Source organism: Dendrobates tinctorius, unplaced genomic scaffold, assembly GCF_039654945.1.
Source record: "Dendrobates tinctorius isolate UK_male_01 unplaced genomic scaffold, ASM3965494v1 ptg000046l, whole genome shotgun sequence".
In the NCBI taxonomy this organism is placed as follows: Eukaryota; Metazoa; Chordata; class Amphibia; order Anura; family Dendrobatidae; genus Dendrobates; species Dendrobates tinctorius.
The window spans coordinates 14769782-14796634 of record NW_027361714.1 but is presented as its reverse complement, the minus strand read 5'-3'; the positions used below and the strand labels follow the sequence as shown (position 1 = coordinate 14796634).

The 26853-nt window shown below is 43.8% G+C and overlaps 1 protein-coding gene across 1 annotated transcript in view; it reads left to right on the top strand.

Moving 5' to 3' along the window:
* The window catches only part of HECA (hdc homolog, cell cycle regulator), a 116759-nt gene extending 90245 nt beyond the window's left edge, over positions 1-26514 (top strand). Inside the window, exon 5 of the mRNA XM_073575701.1 lies at positions 24931-26514. The gene's annotated coding sequence lies outside the window, so the exon portion shown is untranslated. The remainder of the gene's footprint in view (positions 1-24930) is intronic.
* The last annotated feature ends 339 nt before the right edge of the window (positions 26515-26853 follow it).

Sequence of the window (26853 nt, the reverse complement as noted above, 5' to 3'; positions counted from 1 at the left end):
ATGATCTTTTAGCCCCCAATTTTTATTTTCACAAGGGTAACAGGAGAAATTGGACTCTAAGAGTTGTTGTCCAATTTGTCCTGAGTACGCTAGTACCCCATATGTGGGAGAAAACTGTTTGGGCACATGGTGGGGCTCGGAAGGGAAGTAGTGATGTTCTGAAATGCAGACTTTGATGGAATGATCTGCGGGCGTCATATTGCATTTACAGAGCCCCTGATGTACCTAAACAGTGGAAACCCCCAATTCTAATTCCAACCCTAACCCCAACACACCCCTAACCCTAATCTCAGCCCTAACCATAACCCTAACCACAAACCTAACACCAACACACCCATAACCTTAATCCCTAGCCCTAACCCTAGCCCGTGTACCTGCTTTTTTTTTTCTTTACTTTTTATTTTTGTGACAAGATCGCTGCCCTGCGATCTGACTCATAGTAACGCCATTTCTCCTCTGATCTCACACTGACAGATGATCAGAGGTGAAGCAGCGTTACTATGTGACAAGATCGCTGCCTGGCACATAATAACGCGACTTCTCTGATCTCACAATGACAGATGATCAGAGGTGAAGCAGCGTTACTGTGTGACAAGATCGCTGCCTGGCACAGCTGTGCCAGGCAGCGATCAGCTGTGCCAGGCAGCGATCTAGTCACACAGTAACGCTGCTTCACCTCTGATCATCTGTCAGTGTTAGATCAGAGGAGAAGCCGTGTTACAATGAGTGAGATCGCCGGGAAACAAGCAGCTTTCCCAGCGATCGCTCCCATTGGCTGCTGTGACGCTGACGTCATCAGGACCTGAACCAATCAGGTCTCGATGACGTCGGGGGTCCCAGCATGCATTGTGCACCGGGATCCCCGCGTTGTAAGGTATGTGGGGGTCCCGGGGGGCACAAAACCACCGACAGTAGATAAACGTCGGCGCTGCACAAAGCCCAGCAAGCGCCAACGTTTACTGTGGGCGGTCGGGAAGAGGTTAATTGTAATTCATGTATTGCATGAAGTCTGTCAAGGCCATTCAATTGCCAGACCAAATAATCAGAATATCATCGATGAAACAGCTGTACTAGAAAAAATAAACATCCAACAAAAAGAATCGCCAAAAAAGGAGAAAATTTGGAATCCATCGGGACATCCCGAATCTGAAGATACTAAGTCTGGTCAAACATAGAAAAATTATATCGCAATAATCCTTCAATATACATTTTTTTTCTTTTTGTGGTTTTCAAAAATTAATAAGCCTAAACGGGGAGGTAATTTGAAGAAAATACAAGTGCATCTCAAAAAATTAGAATATCATCAAAAAGTTAATTTATTTCAGTTCTTCAATACAAAAAGTGAAACTCATATATTATATAGAGTAATTACAAATATAGTGATCTATTTCAAGTGTTCATTTCTGGTAATGTTGATGATTATGGCTTACAGCCAATAAAAACCCAAAAGTCATTATCTCAGTAAATTAGAATACTTTATAACACCAGCTTGAAAAAATGATTTTAAAATCCGAAATGTTGGCCTACAGAAATGCATGTTCAGTAAATGTGCTCATTACTTGGTTGGGGCTCCTTTTGCATCAATTACTGCATCAATGCAGAGTGGCATGGAGGCGAACAGCCTATGGCACTTCTGAGGTGTTATGGAAGCCCAGGTTGCTTTGATAGTAGCCTTCAGATCGTCTGCATTGTTGGGTCTGGTGTCTCATCTTCTTCTTGACAATACCCTATAGATTCTATGTGGGGTCAAGGTCAGGCGAGTTTGCTGGCCAATCAAGCACAGTGATACTGTTGTTTTTAAATGAGGTATTGGTACTTATGGCAGAGTGGACAGGTGCCAAGTCCTGCTTGAGAATTAAATTTCCATCTCCAAAAAGCTTGCTGGCAGAGGGAAGCATGAAGTGCTCTAAAATTTCCTGGTAGACGGCTCCGCTGACTTTGATCTTGATAAAACACAGTGGACCTACACCAGATCACTGTGCTTGATTGATGAGCAAATTCGTCTGACCTTGACCCTATGGGTTATTGTCAAGAGGAAGATAAGATACCAGACCCAACTATGAAGGTTGCTATCAAAGCAACCTGGGCTTCCATAACACCTCAGCAGTGCCACAGGTTGATTGCCTCCATGCCACGCTGCATTGATGCAGTAATTGATGCAAAAGAAGCCCTGACCAATTATTGAGTGCATTTACTGAACATAAATTACAGTAGGCCAACATTTCGGATTCTAAAATCATTTTTGAAGCTGGATTTATAAAGTATTCTAATTTACTGAGATAATGACTTTTGGGTTTTCATTGGCTGTAAGCCATAATCTTCAACATTAACAGAAATAAACACTTGAAATAGATCACTATGTTTGTAACTAATGACTCTATATAATATGAGTTTCACTTTTTGAATCGAAGAACTGAAATAAATTAACTTTTTGATGATATTCTAATTTGTTGAGATGCACTTTTACTTTTGAAAAATGAGGCACAATGGATAATGATAATATATCCAAAGAATTGGGCCTAAATAAATGGCACTTCCAATCAACTACAACATCAAATAAGACTCAGGAAGTACATAGCCATAAAATTAATAGCCTTTATTAAAGTATAATAACAAAACATTTAAAAATACATAAAAGGAGATATGTCCAATATGCTTACATAAGGTATGTATGCAAATATAGATATACATGTGTTCACATAGTGCCTATACAAAACATGAAAACGCTCTTTTAAACAAGCATAAGAAATGCACCGTAGTGCAATCACAAAAAGACCCATACCAGTCAAGTCATCACTACTTCCATAGAAAATAGGACTGGAAAGTATAGACTGCAGAGTACAACAAAAGGAAAGCATACAACCTTGTGAAGTGAGGCTCCCCGACGCGCGATTCACGTTAGCTTCGTCTTCGGGAGTTAATGAATTAATAAAAAAAAAGTACACATTTCACGTTTGGAGCATCCCGATTAATAAAACTGGCACACTAAGCCCTTCAGTAAACACCGTAAAAAAGAAATAAAAACATGACACAAATCTATGCTTTTTTTTTATCTTACCTTGATAAAGATGAATGTAAATAAAAGTGATATAGCTGAAAAAGTCATCTTGTCCCGCAAAAGACAAGCTGCAATACAATCCTGTCAGTACGGAGTTAAAAAAAGCTATATGTTACACACATTGTTGTGGAACCACTGTGCCATGGTCCGGGGAGAGCCTGGAGCGGGCAAAACTAAGCGACCACCTGGTTCTCCATTAGAGCCCTGATGCTCTATGGTTGGACTTGAACCCAGGTGGACACCAGGTGTTACTGCAGGACAGAACCCAGAGCGACAGCAGCTGACCTTAAAGGGGCATGGAAGCAGGACTGGCTAGGAACTGGTTAACAAACTGGAGGATGTGCTGGTTAGACAACTGGTTCCTTATAGAACTACATGGCTGGTAGTTCTGAATCGGGAATGAACAGGATATGTTTGGGAACACAGGGTGGACTCGGGTGCAGGTTTAGACTGGACTGGTAAGGACATTGGTATAGGTGTGAACAAGGCGGGTCAGGCTCAAGACTTTGTAGCGGCAGGACAGAATTGATTTGGCAACAGATTGTGGACAGGATCAGATGCAATCAGGATGGACAGAATCTGATTCAGAGAGCACAGGTACAGGAACCTTTACAACTAGGAAACAGGATACACACTGATAACTAAAGTGGCAGGGAGAGCACCCCCCCCCAAGTACACTCCCAGGAGACTACGTGTCGTGAGCAGGTCCAGGGAGGTAACTGACTCCACGGTAGCACAGGCAGATAAGTGAACATACCATCATCTGTGCTGGGAGGAGGAAGGTGACTCGCGCAGAGGAACGGCGCTGTTGTAACAATACCCACCCTCTATGCCCCCTCTTCTTAAAGCCTGCTAGGAATTCCTGTAAAAGAAGTGGAGCACAAATATTTTCTTTGGGCTCCCAAGATCTTTCTTCAGGTCCAAATCCCTTCCAATCAACTAGGAAAAATGTTTTTCCTCTCACCTTCTTCAAGGCTAAGATATTTTTTGCCTCAAAGATATCCTTGGAGCAGATGGGAGGAGGCTTAGTACTAGGATCCTTGAAGAAGGGACTCATGATGACCGGCTTCAGGAGGGACACATGGAAGGTATTGGATACTTGCAAAGAGGCTGGCAACTTACAAGATACTGGATTAATTTGCTTCATTACTTCAATGGGACCGAAGAAGCAAGAGCCCAACTTGTAGGATAGAATCTTGATATGAATGTACTTAGAATATAGCCACACCTTATCCCCTCGATGATGACAAGGTGAATCTAAGCATCTTTTGTTCGCATGCTTCTTTATAGGATCAGACAATTTATCTAAAATGGCTTTGGTGTCTTCCCATATCATTGAGAAATCCTTTGTGAGAGCTTCAGCTGCTGCTGTGCCAGAAGCAGCTGACACCAGAAGAAGCACTCCTAGCTGTTGACCAAAGACAAAGAATGGAGAGCTTGCAGAAGACTCACATGGTTGATATAGGAGAACTCTGCCCATGGTAAGAGCTTCATGATGCGTGTTCATGAAGTGCCTCAGAAAATTGGCCAGAACCTGGTTGACTTTCTCTACTTGTCCGTTGGATTGAGGGTGGTATACAGACAACAAGTTCAGCACTACATTCAGAAGTTTGCACAAGACTCGCCACAATCTGGATGTGAACTGGACACATTGGTTGGACACGATGTGAAGGGGAAACCCATGAAGATGGAAGATGTGCTAGATGAATTTCTGTGCTAGCTATGGAGCGGACGGGAAGCTCGGCAACGAAGTAAAGTGTGACATTTTTTGAGAAGCGATCCACCACTATCCAGATGACAGAGCAGCCTGAGGACACAGGGAGGTCCATAATAAGTCCATGGAGATATGCGGCCAAGTGCACAGGAAATGGCAGGAGTTGCCAGGATGGGAGTTGCTTAGGAATTTTGTTGCGTGCACAAGAAAGACAGGTGGAAATGAACTCCATAATCTCCTTACACGTGGTAGGCTACCAATAGTGAGATGAGCTGCAAAGTCTCTGCCTGGTGTTCTCTGAGAGGGAAGATCTGGAGAGAAGACCAAGATATTGTCTAGATAAATCACGACACAAGTGTAGAGGAGGTCACAGAAGATGTCATTCACAAATTCTTGGAAGGCAGCTGGGGCATTGCTGCGCCAAAACGGCATAACTTGGTACTCCTAATGACCATCATGGGTTTTGAAAGCCATATTCCATTCATCTAAGTGTATCCGGATTAGATTGTATGTTCCTCTCAGATCCAGTTTGGTAAAAATCCTGGCACCTTTGAGGCGGTCGAACATCTTCAGGATCAACTGTAATGGATCCTTGTTTGTAACCATGATCTGATTGAGACCTGTATAATCAATGCAAAGACAGTTCCATCCTTTTCCTTGACAAAGAAGAAGCCAGCTCCTGCTGGTGAGAGGACTTCTGAATGAATCCCTTTGCCAGATTTTGCCTAATATAATAATAAATATTCTGTATATAGCGCTAACATATTCCACAGCGCTTTATAGTTTTACACACATTATCGTCACTGTCCCCGATGTAGCTCACAATCTAAATTCCCTATCAGTATGTCTTTGCAGTGTGGGAGGAAACCGGAGTGCCCGGATTAAACCCACGCAAACACGGTGAGCATTTACAAACTCCTTGCAGATGTTGTCCTTGGTGGGATTTGAACCCAGGCCCCCAGCGCTGCAAGGCTACTGTGCTGCCCATAATATACTAGGGTCTCTGCCTGAGAAGCATTTGGAAGGACGGAGCCAGATGAAGCTGTTTTCTCTCAAGTGCCGTCTCTCGGGAGCGCTCCTGGAACTGGAGGTCGACTCGGATGAACTAGATCGTCCAGTATAGCGGGAATGTCTCAACCTGCTAGCTTACCCTTGAGCCTTCTGTACAATTCCTTCCAAAAGGTGACTGCCAGTGTCTCATTCTTCCAGCCGGGTTCAGAAACCAGGGTACGGAACCAGATGGCATACTCAGCCCTGCTCATCAAATAACTTGGAGAACGCCTCCAGGAAGACCTGCAGATTTGAGATTATAGCATCTCACCTCTCCCACTAGGGGTTGAGCTCCTAAAAGATGGGACATTAGGAAGGCTACTATTGCCCAATCGGAGGGGAACAGGTGGGCCAGCAGTTCGTAGTCCATTCATAACAGAATCACCAGCCTGACCATAGACTCTAGTGTTATGATTGAGTCACCGTAGGAGGCAAAAACAGAACTGCTAGCTAAGTCCAGAAAACCAGAGAGGTTGGCAGCTATCGGATTGCAGACCCCTGATCCTATCACAACAACTAACAGTAGCCGTGGGGGGTTCCTACGATGCCCTAGACCCCTCGATCACAGCCGGAGAATTAAATAGGCCTAAAGAAAGAAAGGGGAAATCTAAACTGCCCCAGAGCAGACCCCAAAGCAATAGGCAGCCCCCAACATATAATGAGGTGAAGCAAGATGAAAACACTAACACAGACAGAAAGATAGACTGAGCAAAGACGGGGCCCAAACTACCTAGATAGGAAAGGACAGGAAGGCTGCTGACTGCAATCCGTGAAAAACCCTATGAAAATAAGAGCCAACCGACTGACAGTGAAAAAGGCCCTGAAGACGCTAGGCTTCAAAAAAGCTATGTCAGTACTCAGGAATATTCTGAAGACAGAGCAACCAGCAAAAGGAGATTCAGCTCACCCCAGCAGGGAATGGCAGAATCCAGAAAAGCAAGGAAAACAAAAACAAAACATAAATGCAAACAGGCAAAGCAGAAAACTTAGCTTTAGGGAAGCAGGAATCAGACTGGTGTCCTAGAAGTCCACAGAGAAATCACCCGCAGGGCAGAAGGGCTTCGGCAGCCTTATATCCAGTCAGTGACTCCACTCAGCCAGTCATCCTCATTAGACTCAGGTGCCTGATAATCAGGCTCATTACCTTCCTTTACCAGAATAGGGAGTTCACCAGACCTCAGTGACGAAGGGGAAAATGAACTCACAACACTCTAGGGTACTCAAAAGAAGGAAAGAATTGTAAAAAAAAAAAAAGGCACAACCAGATTAGATGCAAAGGATTAGCAAAAGAATCACTTAACTGAACCATGCAGATCAGGCAGGGGACAAAAGAACTCCAAATGCACAAGGAGGAAATCACCAGCAACCACCAAGAGCAGCCAGTTCAATTATATGCTCCCAGCCAGTAATCCCAGGTTCCCAATTATTGTCGTCAGGTGGCGAACTTCCATCATCCTGGCCAGCTCCACTACTCTCAGTAACCACCAGAGGGAGCAGAGGGAGCTTCGGCTCAGAAATCCGAGCAAGGGAGTTCACAACAGAACTGGTTAACTGGAGAATGCGCGGCTGGTTAGACCAAGCAGGTTCTGTATAGCACTGCACGGCTGCTAGACAGAACATGTTTTGGATCAGGAGCAGACAGAATAGTTTCAGGAATACAGGGCAGACTCTGGTGCAATATCATAGGTGCAGGTTCAGCCTGAACAGATGAGGATAGTGGTATAGGTGCAGACATGGTTGGTCAGGCTCAGGAATGGGTAGCAAGATGGACTCAGGAACAGGTTGCAGACAGGATCAAATGCGGACATGACCAAAATGCAACATGCTGAGTTTGGCGTAGGTATCCGCACCATCAAAAGGACTCATGCGGCGGCAAAAGCATACCTGATCACGGCCTGCGTACCCAATGCTAAAGATAGGGTATGCAGGCCGCATGCAGCGGCATGTGCCCATAGGCGGAGCTGGCCAGAGGAGACGTGACAGAGGGCGGAGCTTCACGGCGAGCGTCCACTGCGCCTCCAAACGCAAATGTGAAGCCAGTCTTAAATAGCGCTCCTTCCCTACCGAGTCTCGCAATGTGGCTGAGCAGTACTATACAGGCACATATGGGGTATTGCCATGGTCATCAGAAATTGTGTGACCAATTTTTTCATTATTACCCATTTGCCCTTGTGAAAATGTAAAATCTGGGGCTAAGACAATGCCCAATGCTGTAAAATTTTGTGAGACACCCATGGTATCAATATGATCATTGCACCCTTGGATTAATTCTTTGAGAAGTGTAGTTTGTAAAATGGGGACACTTCTTGTGGGGTTCCACTGTTGTGACACCAAAGATGTTCTGCCAATGTGACATGGCACCTTCAAGCCATTCAACCGATGCCTGAACACCAATATGGTGCTTCTTCCCTCTGAGCTTTGCTCTGTGCATCAAATTAGTTTGACCACGTGACGTATTGCTGTACTTGTCAGAAATCGTATAACAAATTGCACCATTCATATTTTTCCTATTATACATATTGAAAATTAAAAACTGGTGCCAAAACAACATTTTAGTGTAAAAATCACTACACCCCTAGATGAATTCCTTGAGAGGTGTAGTTTCCAAAATTACATCACTTGTGGGGGTTTCTTGTTATGAATGAGTCACCGTAGGAGGCAAAAACAGAAATACTAGCTAAGTCCAGAAAACCAGAGAAGTTGGCAGCTATCCGATTGCAGACCCCTGAACCTATCAACAACAACTAGCAGTAGCCGTTGGGGGTTCCTACGATGCCCTAGACCCCTCGATCACAGCCAGAGAACTGCCTAGCCTAAAGACAGAAAGGGAAATCTAAACTGCCCCAGAGCAGACCCCAAAGCAATAGGCAGCCCCCAACATATAATGACGGTGAAGCAAGAAGAAAAAACATTAACACACAGATAGAAAGATAGACTGAGCAAATGATGGGGCCCAAGCTAACTAGATAGGACAGGATAGGAAAGCTGCTGTCTGCAATCCGCGAAAAACCCTATGAAAATAAGAGCCAACAGACTGACAGGGAAAAAGGCCCTGAAGACGCTAGGCTTCAAAAAGACTATGTCAGTACTCAGGTATTTTCTGAAGACAGAGCAAACCGACAAAAAAGGAATTCAGCTCACCCCAGCAGGGAATGGCAGAATCCAGAAAAGCAAGGCAAAATAAAAGCAAAACACAAATGCAAAAAGGCAAAGCAGAAAACTTAGCTTTTGAGGAGCAGGAATCAGACTGGTCTCCTTGAATTCCACAGAGAAATCACCAGCGAAGCAGAAGGGCGTCGGCTGCCTTATATCCAGTCAGAGATCCCCGTCGCCCAGTCATCTCCCAGCTCAGGTGCTTGGTAATCAGCCTCACTACCTTCCTTCACCAGAAGAGGGAGTTCATCAGACCTCAATGGTGAAGGGGAAAATGAACTCCTAACAGTACCTCCCCCTTGAGGAGGGGTCACCGAACCCTCATCTACGCCACCAGGGCGATCAGGGTGAGCCCGATGAAAGGCACGCACCAATCTTTTGGCATGAATATCAGAGGCAGAGACCCAGGAATTATCCTCCTGACCATAACCCTTCCACTTAACCAAATACTGGAGTCTCCGTCTAGCCAGACGGGAATCCAGTATCTTCTCTACCTCATATTCCATGTTACCTTCAACCAATACAGGGTCCGGAGGTGCCACCCCAGGAACTACTGGTTCAACAAACCTCTTCAACAAGGACTTATGAAACACATTATGGATTTTAAATGTGACAGGAAGAGCCAACCGAAAAGAGACCGGATTAATGATCTCCAAAATCTTGTAAGGCCCAATAAATCTAGGCTTAAACTTAGGAGAAGCTACCTTCATAGCGATATTTTTTGATGATAACCAAACCATATCACCCACCTTAAACTGGGGACCAACGGTCCTATGTCGGTTGGAAAACCGCTGGGCCTTTTCCTGGGAGAGAGATAACTTATCCACCACTTGGTCCCAGATCTGGTGCATTCTCTCCACTACAGTGTCAACACCTGGGCAGGCAGAAGGCTCCACCTGCCCTGAAGAAAATCGAGGATGAAACCCAAAGTTACAAAAAAAAGGTGACATCAAAGTGGCAGAACTAGCTCTATTATTTAAAGCAAATTCGGCCAAGGGCAAAAATGAAACCCAATCATCCTGATCAGCGGAAATAAAACATCTCAAATACGACTTCAAGGTCTGGTTTGTTCTCTCCGTCTGACCATTGGTCTGAGGGTGAAACGCAGAGGAGAAGGACAACTGAATTCCCAGCTTGGAACAGAACGTCCTCCAAAATCTAGACACAAACTGAACTCCTCTGTCAGATACAATGTTCTCAGGAATCCCGTGCAAGCGAACCACCTGTTGCAAAAACAGGGGCACCAACTCAGAAGAAGATGGCAACTTAGGGAGTGGTACAAGATGAACCATCTTAGAGAACCTATCACAAATCACCCAAATAACAGTCATTCTCTGAGAGACAGGCATATCAGAGATGAAATCCATTGAAATATGGGTCCATGGCCTCCTGGGGATCGGCAAAGGCATCAACAACCCACTAGAGTGAGAACAAGGTTTAGACCGGGAGCAAGTCCCACAGGACTGCACAAAATTCCTGACATCACGAGACAAGGTGGGCCACCAAAAAGACTGACTCACCAAATCTCTAGTACCAAAAATACCTGGATGACCAGCCAATGCAGAGCAATGAACTTCAGACATCACTCTCTTCTTCCACTGGTCAGGAACATACAACTTTCCACTGGGACAACGCTCAGGTTTGTCCTCATGGAACTCTTCCAGAGCACGTCTCAAATCGGGCGAGATGGCAGAAAGAACTACCCCTTCGCCTAAGATGGTAGCAGGCTTGGTCACCACAGGAGAATCAGCAAAGAAGCTCCTAGGAAGAGCGTCAGCCTTGATATTCTTAGTGCCAGGAAGAAAAGAGACCACAAAATCAAAACGTGTAAAAAAACAAGGCCCATCTAGCCTGTCTAGGGTTCAAGCGTTTGGCCGACTCCAGGTAAATCAAATTCTTGTGGTCAGTGAGGACCACGACTTGATGTTTAGCTCCCTCCAACCAATGTCTCCACTCCTCAAATGCCCATTTCATGGCTAACAGTTCCCGATTCCCCACATCATAGTTACGTTCAGATGGGGAGAACTTTCGGGAAAAGAAAGCACAGGGATTCATTTTAGATGTTACAGGATCCTTTTGGGACAAAACAGCTCCTGCACCAATCTCAGAAGCGTCCACCTCTACCTGGAACGGGAGTGAGACATCAGGTTGCCGCAAAACCGGGGCAGAAGTGAATCTTCGCTTCAGCTCCTGAAAGGAAGAAACAGCCTCCGGAGACCAATTCAACACATCAGCACCCTTCTTAGTCAGATCAGTCAATGGCTTGGCAATACTAGAAAATTTTGCTATAAATTTCCGATAAAAATTAGCAAAACCCAAAAACTTCTGAAGGGCCTTCAAAGAAGTGGGCTGAACCCAATCATAAATGGCCTGTACATTGGCCGGATCCATTTCAATAGTTGACGGAGACAAAATAAATCCCAAAAATGAAATCCTCTGTACCCCAAAAATGCATTTCGATCCTTTGACATACAGGGAATTCTCCCTCAAGATCCGGAACACCGTCCGAACATGTTCCACATGAGAATCCCAATCCTTGGAGAAGATCAAAATATCATCCAGATAGATAATCAAAAATTTATCCACAAAGTCTCGGAAAATGTCATTCATGAAGCACTGGAAGACAGAAGGGGCATTAGTGATCCCAAAAGGCATCACCAGGTACTCAAAATGTCCCTCTGGAGTATTAAACGCCGTCTTCCATTCATCCCCATGCTTAATGCGGATAAGATTATACGCCCCCTGAGGTCAAGCTTGGTAAACCAGCAAGCACCTTTAACTCTGGAGAATAGATCTGAAATCAGGGGTAACGGATACGGATATTTAATGGTAATTTTGTTGAGGGCACGATAATCAATACAAGGCCTTAATGAACCATCCTTTTTGGCCACGAAAAAAAAACCAGCACCTAATGGTGAAGAGGATGGTCTAATATGACCCTTCTCCAACGCCTCCTTAATATAGGATCACATAGCCTCGTGCTCGGGTACAGATAAATTGAAGAGCCGACCCTTGGGAAATTTACACCCCGGGCTCAGTTCAATTGTACAGTCATAACTCCTATGAGGAGGCAAAGACGCAGACTCATTCTCACTAAATACATCATAAAAGTCCGCCAAATAGTCAGCAACATCATGCGACTGAGGAGAGGTGGAAAAAAACAGAGCCTCACTAAGGGCACACCGACAACCCCAACTCACCACAGACACAGATTTCCAGTCCAAAACTGGATTATGAATTTGCAACCAGGGAAACCCCAGAACAATGGTATCATGCAAATTATGCAACACCAAAAATCTGCAATTTTCTTGATGGTTTGGGGCGACCCGCATTACCACCTGGGTCCAAAACTGAGGTTTATTTTTCGCCAAAGGAGTAGCATCAATCCCCCTCAAAGGGATAGGCGTCCGCAGAGGTGTCATAGGAAATCCACAACGTTTAGCAAAATCCAAGTCCCTTAGGTTCAGGGCTGCTCCCGAATCCACAAAAGCCTTGGCGGAAAATGTGGACAGGGAGCAGATCAGAGTAATTGCCAGAAGAAACTTAGGTTGAACACCACCCACATTAAACGTGTGTGCAAAACGTTTCTCTCGTTTAGGACAGACAGAAATAATATGCGAGGCATCTCCACAAAAAACCCCACTTTAAACGTGTGTGCAAAACGTTTCTCTCGTTTAGGACAGACAGAAATAATATGCGAGGCATCTCCACAAAAAAAACACAGCTTATTACGCTTTCTGAACTCCTGACGTTGCTCCCTGGACAAAACTCTATCACATTGCATAGGTTCAGACACTTGTTCAACAGGTGGCAACACCTCTCGTGCAGTCCTGCGTTCACGAAAACGCCGATCAACCTGAATGGCTAATGACATAGAATCGTCCAGACCAGAGGGAACAGGAAATCCCACCATAGTATCTTTTACGGCTTCTGACACCCTTCCGAAAGAGAGCTGCCAAGGCATTATCATTCCAGGCAGTAAGGACCACCCACTTTTGGAATTTTTGACAGTACAATTCTGCAGAATCTTGACCCTGGCTCAATGCCAACAGGGTCTTTTCAGCCTGATCAATAGCATTAGGTTCGTCATACAACAACCCCAAGGCTTGAAAAAATGCGTTCACATTAGTCAGACTAGGATTATCAGGTTTCAAAGAAAACGCCCAATCCTGGGGATTGCAATGCAGCAAAGAGATGACAATTTTAACCTGCTGCGCGGAGCTCCCTGACGAGTTAGGCTTCAAGGCAAAAAATAATTTACAATTATTTTTGAAATTCAAAAATTTAGACCGATCCCCAAAAAACACATCAGGAGTAGGGATCTTTGGTTCAGCAGCATGTGAATGAGCAAGGTAGGTGGAAATTCCCTGCACTTCCGCAGCGAGCTGGTCCACACGATCAGACAATTGCTTTATCTCCATTGAGAGAAAAAAAAATTCCCCCTACGGCCTCAGAGATATAGAGGAAAAAATCTACACACTTTTTTTTTTTCCTGCTATTGAGTACCCTAGGATCTGCGGTATGGCTGGTGATTCTGTTATGAATGAGTCACTGTAGGAGGCAAAAACAGAAATGCTAGCTAAGTTCAGAAAACCAGAGAAGTTGGCAGCTATCGGATTGCAGACCCCTGAACCTATCAACAACAACTAGCAGTAGCCGTGGGGGGTTCCTACAATGCTCTAGACCCCTCAATCACAGCCGGAGAACTGCCTAGCCTAAAGACAGAAAGGGAAATCTAAACTGCCCCAGAGCAGACCCCAAAGCAATAGGCAGCCCCCAACATATAATGACGGTGAAGCAAGAAGAAAAAACATTAACACAGATAGAAAGATAGACTGAGCAAATGATGGGGCCCAAGCTAACTAGATAGGACAGGATAGGAAAGCTGCTGTCTGCAATCCGTGAAAAACCCTATGAAAATAAGAGCCAACAGACTGACAGGGAAAAAGGCCCTGAAGACGCTAGGCTTCAAAAAGACTATGTCAGTACTCAGGTATTTTCTGAAGACAGAGCAAACCGACAAAAAAGGAATTCAGCTCACCTCAGCAGGGAATGGCAGAATCCAGAAAAGCAAGGCAAACTAAAACCAAAACACAAATGCAAAAAGGCAAAGCAGAAAACTTAGCTTTTGAGGAGCAGGAATCAGACTGGTCTCCTAGAATTCCACAGAGAAATCACCAGCGAGGCAGAAGGGCGTCGGCTGCCTTATATCCAGTCAGAGATCCCCGTCGCCCAGTCATCCTCTCCCAGCTCAGGTGCTTGGTAATCAGCCTCACTACCTTCCTTCACCAGAAGAGGGAGTTCATCAGACCTCAATGGTGAAGGGGAAAATGAACTCATAACAGTTTCTGCTATTTTGGCATGTCAGGACTCTTCAAACGTGACATCCACAATCTATTTTATCCAAAATAACACTACAGAATTTAATTTGCGCTCTTTCCCTTCCAAGACATGCCGTGTGCGCAAACAGTAGTTTTCGAACACATATGGGGTGTTGGTGTACTCAAGAGAAAATAAGCCATACAATTTGTTGCTATAAAAATAAAAAATATTAATTTGTTGTACAATTTGTTGTTACCCCTTGAAAATGAAAAATTTGAAGCTAAAGCAACATTTTTGTGGGAAAAATTTATTTTTTCATTTTCACGGCTCAACGTTTTTAAAATTTTGTGATGATCTATGGGTTCAAGGTGCTCACCACACCTCTAGATAAGTTCCTTGAGCAGTATAGTTTCCAAAATGGAGTCACTTGTGGGAGGTTTCCATTGTTTAGGCACATCAGGGACTCTGGAATATCAAACTTGCACCAATATTAGATCATCCAGTAGGATATCAGATGAACAAATACTGAAACTTAGATCCTCCAATAGGATATCAGATTAAACAGCTGAAAAATTAGCCCAGACCCTTCAATAGGATATGAGATGAACATTTGATAAACACAAAGCCTAAATCCTTCAGTAGGATATCAGATTAACAAAACAAAGAGTTCACAGGTATGTAACATGATTCAATCCTCCAATAGGATGTGCAATCTATAATCAATGATAACAGCCAGAGGGGAATACTTAGGGTTCAGATGTCATGTGACCTCAACACGTTTCACCATACGGCTCATCAGTGTCACGTCGCCATCAGACTCGGGGCCTGCTGTCCCGGCCTCAGCCACTAGGAGGCGCCGGACCGTCACATCGCCGTCAGACTCAGGGCCTACTGTCCCGACCTCGGCCACCAGGAGGCCCCGGACTGTCACGTCGCCGTCTGACTCGGGGCCTGCTGTTCCTGCCTCGGCCACTGGGAGGCGCCGTAGTTTGCCCCCGAGTGATGGCGACAGAGAAGGGGCTCCTGCGCAGGCATCTGGTGGACGCAGGCTCCACTCCTCTGTCAGTCATGAAGGGATTGGTGCATCACTATCTGGCCTGGTCCTGGGGGTGGTCCTGATGACATCAGTTCAGGAACCTGTGAGGGATGACCTGATCCCTCAAATACCTTGGGACTGGTCTTGCAAGCCGCCGGATATATTCTTGGTTCCCCTGTGTGCTACAGTGTGATATGCTATTGTTTGACTCTGACCTCGGCCTGGATTTCTGACCCCTCTACTGCCTGACAATTTTGTAGCTCTGCTACTCTCTTGGTTTGTGACCTTGGCCTGGATATTCGACTCTGCTACTGCCTGTCGTTTTTGTGACCTTGGCCTGGATTGTTTACTCTGCCACTGCCTGCCGATTCGGTACCTCCGCTGCTCTCCCGATTTCTGTCTACGTTTTTGGTTCCCTGCCTTTTTCCCTTGGCGACCGTCCACTGCTCCTCTAGACAGCCACCCCCTGGGCCTTGCTACAAATCCAGATCCCTGTATAGGGGTTAAGGGTCTCGGGGTTTCTCGGGGTGCTGTCCCTATTGCACCCCAGATTTGCGAATGGACGTCACAATCAGGAGGTTGGATGGATAGATAGTGCATGCACTATCCATGTGCAGATGGAGATCTTGGCACCAAGATCTCGGGAGATGAGATTTCAGCACTGAAATCTCATCTCCCGAGATCTCCATCTGCACGTGCACCGCCTTCTGGCAACCATTTCCCCGGAGTCCACCGCACAGGAAACCCTGGAAGAACTCCAGGGGGCTCTGGCCTTTCGTAAAATGCCGGCAGAGCCCTCTGCAGCATTGGGGACACAGCGCGGCACCGCCACCGGGACACAGTTTTTTTAATTTGCCACTTTTTGGGATTTTGTAATCTTTCTATGGTAATTCAATGCTAATGTAGAGTTCAATATAACTGCAGGACATCACAGACTCCAAGAAAAAGCAGCTATTAATTTCTATTTAAATAAAAGTAAATAGTTTGGGATGTTAAAAATTTAATCATTGATAATTGATGGTTTTAATGAAATTTTACAATGTGTTCTATTTTAGAGTGTGTATTGTGCTTCTCCCTTTTTGATCTTTGTTCATATGACACAGATATACAGGTAGCTCCTGAAATATTTGGACAGTGACACAAGTTTGGGCATTTTAGCTGTTTTGCCAAAACTTATCTTGATACAGTTATGTAATCAATATGAGCTTCAAGTGCACACTCTCAGCTTTATTCACACATCAGTATTTCATCAGTATTTATGTAACCAGCAGTGCCTCCAAAACACAATCCAGGTGTCAATCTTTAAATTATAGAAAATGAGAAAACGAGGCAACAAATAACTTAAAACATACATTTTCAAGCTTACTCAGTGGACCAGCAGTGTACGGCTTGCAAAATCCTGGGTGCAACACCTGAAATGATCAGTGTGGTACAAAATCAAGGCCATAGAGAGAAAAATAGGTGGCACTCCATTCGGCAGTAAAACAATCCTTTCTTTATTCAATGCAAGTAGTATAAGTAGTACGTGGATGCAGGGGAGCAGCTGCAGCGAAGGACAACGGCCGTTTCGCGTGAATCAGATGCGGCAACTGGTTTTTCAGTTATAGTTGCTCTGTAAGTTCCACTCCTGGTTTTGGCATACAAACACTGATGCAAAATACCGACGTATGAATGAGGCCTTAATTTGAGAATATTCACATCCTAATTGGTGTAAGGGTTTAGGAAGTACAGCTCCTTATTATGTAGCTGCCTCTTTTAAAAGGGACAAAAAGTAATTGAACAGTGATCTCAAATGCTTTTTAATAGGCTACATGGACTATTCCCTTGTTAATCTAGCATCAATGAAGCAGGTAAAAGGTCTGAAACTGATTCTAAGTGTGGCATTTGTATGTGAAAGCTGTTGCTGTGAACCCAAAACATAAGATCAAAGGAGCTCTCAATGGAAGAGAAATCAGCTTTTTCATTAGGCTGAAAAAAGGAGAAATCCATCAGAAAGATAGCAGAAATGTTAGGAGTGGCCAAATCAACAGTCTGGTCTCCAATAAAAGAGCGCACTGATGAGCTTGAGAATGCAAAATGTCAAGGATATCCACAGAAGACAACAGTGGTGGATTCCAAGGTGAAGAAAAATCCCTTCACATCATGCACTCAAGTGAAGAACACTCTCCAGGAAGTAGGTGTTTTAGTATCTAAGTCTGTCATAAAGAGAAGACTTAAAGGGGTTTTCCTATGAACAAAAGTTCATTTTAATCAAAAGATCTTGGAATAATACTAAGTTCAACAATTGGTTTATATAAAATGTTTCTGTGCTGAGATAATCTTATAAATGTGGCCTTGCTATGTACTGTGCTAAAAAAAAGTATTACAAAAAATGAACATTTTACTTATGATAAAGTTAACTTGTCTTATTACTTTTGAGCCCATGAAATGAGGAGGCTTTGAAGACAAATGGTTGCAATTCCTAAACGTTTCACAAAATATTTTTGCTCAACCCCTTTAATTAAAACTGAAAGTCTACACTTCAATTTTAATCTCAGTTGTTTAATTTTAAATAAAGAAAATAGTGGCATGTAGAGCCCAAATCACGAACATTCAGTCACTGTTCAAAGATTTCTGGGCCTAACCATACATATATGGATACCATATGGTTGTCAAAAATAGACGTACATATGGCATATGGTTGACAATATAGATTAAAAATTATCTATTTTTTCCCGGCTGAAAAATGGACAATTTTACATATGATTGTCTGAACAGCCAATATGAAGACAGAGGGGTACTGTTCATAAGGAGCTGATTCTAGAATTTAGTCTTTTGATTTTTGCCTTTACTCCTATTTAAGATGTGGATCAGTGAATCATTTTCATCCCTACCTTTTATTTTATAAAGTGTCAATGCCTGGCACATTCATCTTTCTACAATGTCAAGAACAAATCTTTCAATGGAATAAACCCATTATTTTTACTTACTGAATTATTAATTTTGCCAAGGTTAAAGCTGTCAATCTTTTTATTCATGTTCAAAGATGGTACACTGCTGTGTGCCTTCTTTATATAAAATATCCTTTTTCAGCACAAAAAGGTCAAAGACAAAAAGTTCTATACAGAACTATGTAGAATGTATACAGATTGGTGATTTACTGCTGAACAAAGTGTAATTAACCAGCAGTGATATCACTTTGATCTGTGGTAAACCTTAATCATTCTTAAATGAAAACATATGTATCTTTATAATGTACATTGTTTTTAGGTCTTGAATCTCATGAAAAATGTAATAAAATTACTAGTAATAAGGTTTATTGTGAAAGATTTTTGCATGAATGTCTGCTTTTTTCGACATTGGGTCTGAAAATTGTATGTGGGTGTGGACATTAACAAAAATGGTCCTAAAATGTAATTATCCTTACACAGCCTTGAAAGGGACATGACAGGAAGCGGGGATGAGCATCAAAGGATCAGGGTTTAACATTTTTGTAAGACTTTGGATGTTGATCATTTCTTGGGGATCAATTGAATTGAATATTTTGGTTTCCGCCTTCCACAAGACACTAGATCCTATAGACAAGACGTGTTCAGTTTCTGGTTTATTTCCTTTTACTTTAAGGGACTTTTATGCAACTTTTATTGCATATTATACAACCTATCAAAAGACGAAAAAATAGGCCCTCCTAAAAAAACCTTATATATAATCTTCATGAAGTGATAGTAAAGCAGCCATGTATAAAATCCAAAAAAATTTATTAAGTACATATAAAACATATATGGGTGTTCTTCTCTGGTATGTATTGCTGTACATGCTGTATTGTGCATAAATATGTGACTCTTCAGATTTTGTATTAGTCGATGCCTGATGAAGAGACCTGAGTAGTCTCGAAAGCTTGCAATGTGTTACCATCTTTTCAGTTAGCCATTAAAAGGTATCAACTACTGAGGACTCTCAATTCTGAATATTTTTCTTCTCGGGTATGATCCTTTACCTTGGGCTCATTATGCCACTCTTGGGCTTTATAGGGATTAGTGTGTGCAGTGAATGACTATTACATTTTCGCAGGGCCGGACTGACTATCGGGCATTTCTGGCATTTGCCAGAGGGGCCGCCCCCTACCATCGGCCACTCCCTCTTCATTAGCACCATTCTTGTGGTGATAGGACATGAGCCACTCAGGACAGAGCAGGAGAAGGAGGCGCGGCCACAACTGCTCTTTTCATGTGAGCAGTAGCAGAGGGACAGAAGTCGGCAGTCAGGAGGAAGGCTGGAGGCAAGGTGGAGGGGGCAGGGAGGCATTTATCCCTGGACCATCTCTCAGCTCCTGTTCATGGCCAGCGGGGATAATTTACATACCTCTCTAGGAGGCCACACTAGATCCACATCTCCAGCACAGCTGCTGTCTGTAGCCCCAGCCAATGAAATCAAGCAGGAAAGCTACAGAAACCAATGAGAGGAGGTGGGCGGGGCCAGTGCTGTGAGGAGAAAAAGCCTATGGAAGATCCCAGCACTGAGCTCCTCCAATAGCAGCTGCAGTGTTCCCTCCTCTGCTGGGTCAGTGCTGGAGGATGCAGGGCCGAGAGCAGGACAGGAGGGCTCAGGCCTGTGTGTGCGGCCACTAGAGATGGAGCTGAAATCCCCTGCTCCTAGGAAGTGACGTCACATGAAGAAATCCAGCTGCCAGCAGAAAGGAGTATATATGTGTGTGCTCAATGTGTGAAGTGTGTATATGTGCAAGTCATGTGTTTGTAGTTTGTGTGTATGTGCATATATATATATATATATATATATATGTACTGTCTGTAAATATATATATATATGTGTAAAGTGTATATGTGTATATATATATATATATACTGTATATATGCACCTTATGTGTCTGTATATGTAATGTATATGTGTATATATATATATATATATATATATATATATATACACACACACACAACCTTACAGTACATATACACACATATACTATGTGCACACGTGCAGATTTTTTGCAGAATTTTCCGCAGCAATTCCGCAACTCCCTGCAGCGGGAAATACGTGAAAAATTTGCAAGCTGATTGACAAGTTGGTCATACTCGTCAAACATAGTGTTTGACGAGTGTGACCAACTTTTACTATTGAGGCCACCTATGCTGCATCAGTAGTAAAAAGATATAATGTTAAAAATAATAAAAAAAAATAAAAAAACGTGATATTCTCACCTTCCAGTGGCCCTCACAGCGTTCCCAGGCCTCAGCGATGCTCCCGCCAACTCCCGTTCACAGTGATGCCTTGCGACAATGACCTCTGATGAGTTGGTCTCGCGAGACCGCGACGTCATCAAAGGTCATTGTCGCGCAAGGCATCACTGTGAACGGGAGTTGGCGGGAGCATCGCTGAGGCCTGGGGACGCCGGAAGCTGAAAATATCAACAATTTTTTATTTTAATTCTTTTTTTTAACAGGGATATGGTACCCAGGGCCTGGAGGAGAGTCTCCTCTCCTCCAGACCCTGGGTACCATTCGCACATTTTCCGCAAAAATAATTAGCCTGCTGCGTATTTTTCCGCGATGCGATTTTGCCGCGGAAAAATACGCAGCATTAGCACAGCATGTGCGGAATGCCATTGAATACAATGGCTTGCTTATTTTATGTGTTTTTGCAGCGTTTTTGTGGCAAAAATGCATAAAATCCGCGGGAATTCCGGATGTGTGCACATAGCCTAATGCTGCAAAATCATGACCCCCCCAGACTGGCTGCCCACCCTGTATGTCTGTGACTTGCATTTTACAGCCTTGTGTTGCAGATTTGCGGACACAAATATATATTTAAAGGGAACTTCTTACCAGTGTTTGAGTCTTTCAACAAATGCAGCCGCCTTTATCTGCACTGTGCTGCATTACACCCACATGAATATTGTCTCCTGACCGCCTGTTTACCCCTAAACAAAACATCTGAGTTGCTCCCACGCTGCATTTCAGTGAGACTGGTCAGGCATCATGTCTTCGCTGTGTGCCTTTCTGCTCCTAAATGCCATCCTTCGACTCTGATAAATATGGATGACTTGTCAGCCACATAGCACAGCAAAATCTTATGCCTGCACAGTAGCATCGCCGTCCCGTGCAGGCGCACTTTCACCGGTGCTGGAATTACATCTTATGCAATAATGTGCCTTGCTCCAGCCGCAGGGCCAAGTGGACAGGCCGGCGATGCTACTGCACTGGCATAAGATTTCGTTGCACTATGTGGATGACGCAGGAGGAGTCATCCACACCAATCAGCTGGAGAGCGGCGATTAGAAGCAGAGAGGAGGCGCACACACAACAGATGGTTTTGGGGCTATACACGGGGAAGGCAGGAGTCAGACTCAGTATACACATTTGTGTAATGCAGCACAGAGCAGATAAAAGTGATGACATTTGTTGAGAGGTTCCCTTTGAATTTATAAAAAGCTTTAAACCCTTTTTTTTCTTTTCAGTTTGCTTTTTTTGTGGGGTAGGCGGGGTGGTCCTATGCCTCTGTCTACCCTTTTCTTAAAATGACGCATCCTTTTAAAATGCAGCAATTTTCACATCATTTCCGTGTGATTTGGTCAGCTAGGTTTGTTGCCATTTGTGTATAGTAAACCTGGTTCTTGTATTCTGTTATTTGTATTGGTGTAATAAGTTGGTTCTTTGGCCAGATCACATTTTTAGTCGTGTATTGTTAGGGTTTGTGCAGACGCCGTATTATTGGTCCAAGTATGTGAGAAAAAAACATTGGATCTCACTCGGACCAGTGTTAGTGTATGGGGCCCTGCACATGTTCAATGTTTTCCTCAGACAGACGAAGCCATTGCTGCATGTCCGAGTTTGATCTGATATTCTGATCACACTCAGTAATGCAATTCAATGAGTGCGTGGAAAACATCGGTCTGCACTCTGATGACACAATGGAGAATATTTTGTTATCCATCTTTTCCTAAGTGTTCTCTGATTCTCTCATCCTAGACAATCAGACCACACTATGCTGACACTCGGGTCAGAGCTTGATCCAAGTGTCAGTTGTACAGCATAATTGGCCGATTCTCTCAGATGAGATAATATACAGTCATGGCCAAAAGTATTGACACCCCTGCATTTCTGTCAGATAATATTCAGTTTCTTCCTGAAAATGATTGCAAACACAAGTTCTTTGGTATAATTATCTTCATTTAATTTGTCTTAAATGAAAAAACACAAAAGAGAATGAAGCAAAAAGCAAAACATTGATCATTTCACACAAAACTCCAAAAATGGGCCGGACAAAAGTATTGGCACCCTCAGCCTAATACTTGGTTGCACAACCTTTAGCCAAAATAACTGCGACCAACCGCTTCCGGTAACCATCAATGAGTTTCTTACAATGCTCTGCTGGAATTTTCGACCATTCTTCTTTGGCAAACTACTCCAGGTCCCTGATATTTGAAGGGTGCCTTCTCCAAACTGCCATTTTTAGATCTCGTCACAGGTGTTCTATGGGATTCAGGTCTGGACTCATTGCTGGCCACCTTAGATGTCTCCAGTGCTTTCTCTCAAACCATTTTCTAGTGCTTTTTGAAGTGTGTTTTGGGTCATTGTCCTGCTGGAAGACCCATGACCTCTGAGGGAGACCCAGCTTTCTCACACTGGGCCCTACATTATGCTGCAAAATTTGTTGGTAGTCTTCAGACTTCATAATGCCATGCACACAGTCAAGCAGTCCAGTGCCAGAGGCAGCAAAGCAACCCCAAAACATCAGGGAACCTCCGCCATGTTTGACTGTAGGGACCCTGTACTTTTCTTTGAATGCTTCTTTTTTCTCCTGTAAACTCTATGTTGATGCTTTTGCCCTAAAAGCTCTACTTTTGTCTCATCTGACCAGAGAAAATTCTTCCAAAATGTTTTAGGCTTTTTCAGGTAAGTTTTGGCAAACTCCAGCCTGGCTTTTTTATGTCTCGGGGTAAGAAGTGGAGTCTTCCTGGGTCTCCTACCATACAGTCCCTTTTCATTCAGACGCCGACGGATTGTACGGGTTGACACCGTTGTACCCTCGGACTGCAGGGCAGCTTGAACTTGTTTGGATGTTAGTGGAGGTTCTTTATCCAACATCCGCACAATCTTGCGTTGAAATCTCTTGTCAATTTTTCTTTTCCGGCCACATCTAGGGAGGTTAGCCACAGTGCCATGGGCTTTAAACTTCTTGATGACACTGTGCACGGTAGACACAGGAACATTCAGGTCTTTGGAGATGGACTTGTAGCCTTGAAATTGCTTATGCTTCCTCACAATTTGGTTTCTCAAGTTCTCAGACAGTTCTTTGGTCTTCTTTCTTTTCTCCATGCTCAATGTGGTACACACAAGGACACAGGACAGAGGTTGAGTCAACTTTAATCCATGTTAACTGGCTGCAAGTGTGATTTAGTTATTGCCAACACCTGTTAGGTGCCACAGGTAAGTTACAGGTGCTGTTAATTACATAAATTAGAGAAGCATCACATGATTTTTCAAACAGTGCCAATACTTTTGTCCACCCTCTTTGTTATGTTTGGTGTGGAATTATATCCAATTTGGATTTAGGACAATTCTTTTTGTGTTTTTTCATTTAAGACAAATTAAATGAAGATAATAATACCAAAGAATTTGTGTTTGCAATCATTTTCAGGAAGAAACTGAGTATTATCTGACAGAATTGCAGGGGTGTCAATACTTTTGGCCATGACTGTATATGGCAGTCTGCATTGGCCCTTAGAAATACATGTAGCCCCACACTCCAGTCCGAGTGCTGGCGGCAGTGCCGGGTGTTGATGCGAGAGACTCATACGAGTTTCTCACATCACACACGCTAATGTGACCCCGGCCTTAGAATGATTCTTGTATTCAGCATTTGCAGGGTGCTGTAGCCTAGTGTTTGTATCTAGGGTATATGTAGACAGTTTTATTTCAGGGGGCAAAGCTGCTTAAGGAAAGTGTCTCAAGTCTTTTACCTGAAGGCGCCATGTTTTTTTGTGCCACCGGCGTCTTTTCTCAATAGTTTATATTAGGCTATATGCACTCGTTGCGGAATTGCAGCGGAAATTTCCGCAGCAATTCCGCAACTCCCTGCCATGGGAAATATGCTAGAATTCCGCATGTGTATTTCCTGCATTTTAACTAGCGTTTTGCAAGCGTAATTAGCTTGCAGAATGCTAGTGTTTTCCAAGCGATCTGTAGCATCACTTGGAAAACTGATTGACAGGTTGGTCACACTCGTCAAACATAGTGTTTGACAAGCGTGACCAACTTTTTACTATTGAAGCTGCCTATGCAGCCTCAATAGTAAAAAGATTTAATGTTAAAAATAATTTAAAAAAATTAAAAATCGTGTTTTTCTCACCTTTTGGCGTCCCCCGCAGTGTCCCCAGGCCTCAGCGATGCTCCTGGAAAGTCCCGTTCCCAGCGATGACTTGCGACAATGACCTTTGATGATGTAGCGGTCTTGCGAGACCGCTACGTCATCATAGGTCATTGTCACAAGACATCGCTGGGAACAGAACTTGCCGGGAGAATCGCTGAGGCCTAGAGACGCTGCGTGGGTCGCCGGAAGGTGAGAATATCAAGATTTTTTACTTTAATTCTTTTTTTACAGGGATATGGTACCCAGGGCCTGGAGGAGACTCCACCATCACCTCCCGCAGTGCACAGCAGGCCGGAGATCCCCAGTTGGGAGGAGGAGGAGACTGACATCATGGGCTTCCCCATAACCACCGAAGAGTTCTGTGACTGGCAAATGTTAAAATTAGAGCAGGAGGAGAGGGAGCGGCAAAGGCAGAAGATGGCCCTGGCAGAGTGCAATCTTAGAGGCAAAATCCAGGCCCGGATGGAGAGCGTTTGGAGAGCTGGAACCCCGTGGGTTGGGGCAGAGTTTTCTGTTTCGACCTGGAGAGGGGATTTGGCTTTATTCTGGACTCTTGGAAAGCTTCTGATCTGTTCTTAAACAGGCGGGATGTTGAAGTCCACCTCATCCGGGGACATCCAGAGCGCGATCTGTTTCCTGGAGAGTATGTCTCCTTCACCCGCCATCTATGTCGTAGGGGATGGTACGCACTTCATGTGTGCAGGATCCCCGCTGAGCTAATAGCCCCGCAGGAACACCAGGGGGCGACAGCAACAACGGCTCCATCATCTACAACATCAACTGTGCCACCTCCAACTCCAAACACAGCAGCAGTGACACCAGCTGCAGTGATGCAGATAATTCCCCAGGTTGCAGTTGCACCTTCGAAAGTGCCACAAGCTGCACCTATTTTACCATCATCTCCAACAGCAGGATCAGAGGAGATAATACCGGATGAAGCTCCTCAAGCAGCATATACCTAGGCTGCTACAGCAGTTATTATGGCTACAAGGCGCAGTCACCCAGAAGTCTTACCCTGGAAGCAAAAGAGCACCAACGCTTCCACTGCATCAGGAGGCTGCATGCCTCAGCCCCATTGAATCAAGGAAAAGTGAACAGAAACTTTGGCAAGTCCTTTGTAAATAGTTCACCCCAGGAGGGTTTGTGGCAAAAGGTTCCATCAGGTTAGACTTGTTTTCTTCTAGTAATTGGCATAAAGAATAAAAACTGAGAGATCATGAACACTGAGCGATCCGGACACCCCATTTATATATAGTCCAGCATCTATTTAGGTGCTCCTTCTTGGTTTTACACAGACCTTGGTTGGAGACCACCAGAGACCCCATCTGCCTGTATGTCCTTATCCACACTTTTTCTGTTCGATTTTAAGAATTTACAATAAATGATGTATTTTTAACTGAAGTCCAGCGCTGGAGATTCCATCCTTTATTTTGCTTCAGTCAACACCCCTGATCAAGGTGACTCCGTGCGCAGGAGGATTATGGATCGCAACCGAGACTGGTGAGCTGACCTCCCTTCATTTTCCCTATCCTTCTATAATTATTTTCTTGGTTTTACACATACCTTTTGCAAAGTAAAGGTTTCATCATTGCACAACAATTACAGACCAGAAGAAAAACCCATTAGGTGTGGCCGAAGATGAGGTCTAAAGGAGAGACCAGTTATGTTTTGCAGCCCACCCAAGACCAACGTTGGAGGTTTTGAGCGGGTCCTCCATACATCACAAGGACATTAGAAGATACCCCGGCTGGGACAGCATCTTCAAGTTACCTCAAATGATGACAGTATTTGATTGTACTTAATAAAAATGTTATTATGCTTGTAACAAATTGTTTTATAATGTAAAATGTATATTGATATTGTATAGGATTATTGAAAAATTCTACTATAGCACTTGTAGACATAGGAAATAATAGGTATCAGTAGCAGGTACCACTTGGTGAATGATATGACTGTTATGTAGGAACTGAAAGCACTTTTTGTAAAATATGCTATAGAAATAGTAATGCCTAATAGTGAATAGGAAAAGTATTGTTTCAGGGACAGTGTCCAGATAGGTGGCGAACCTCGTAGCAACGGTTGTCACCCAAACAGTTTAGGGATAAGGATAAGTGTCAGTAATGCATAAGTAGATGTGACAATATAGTGTATAAG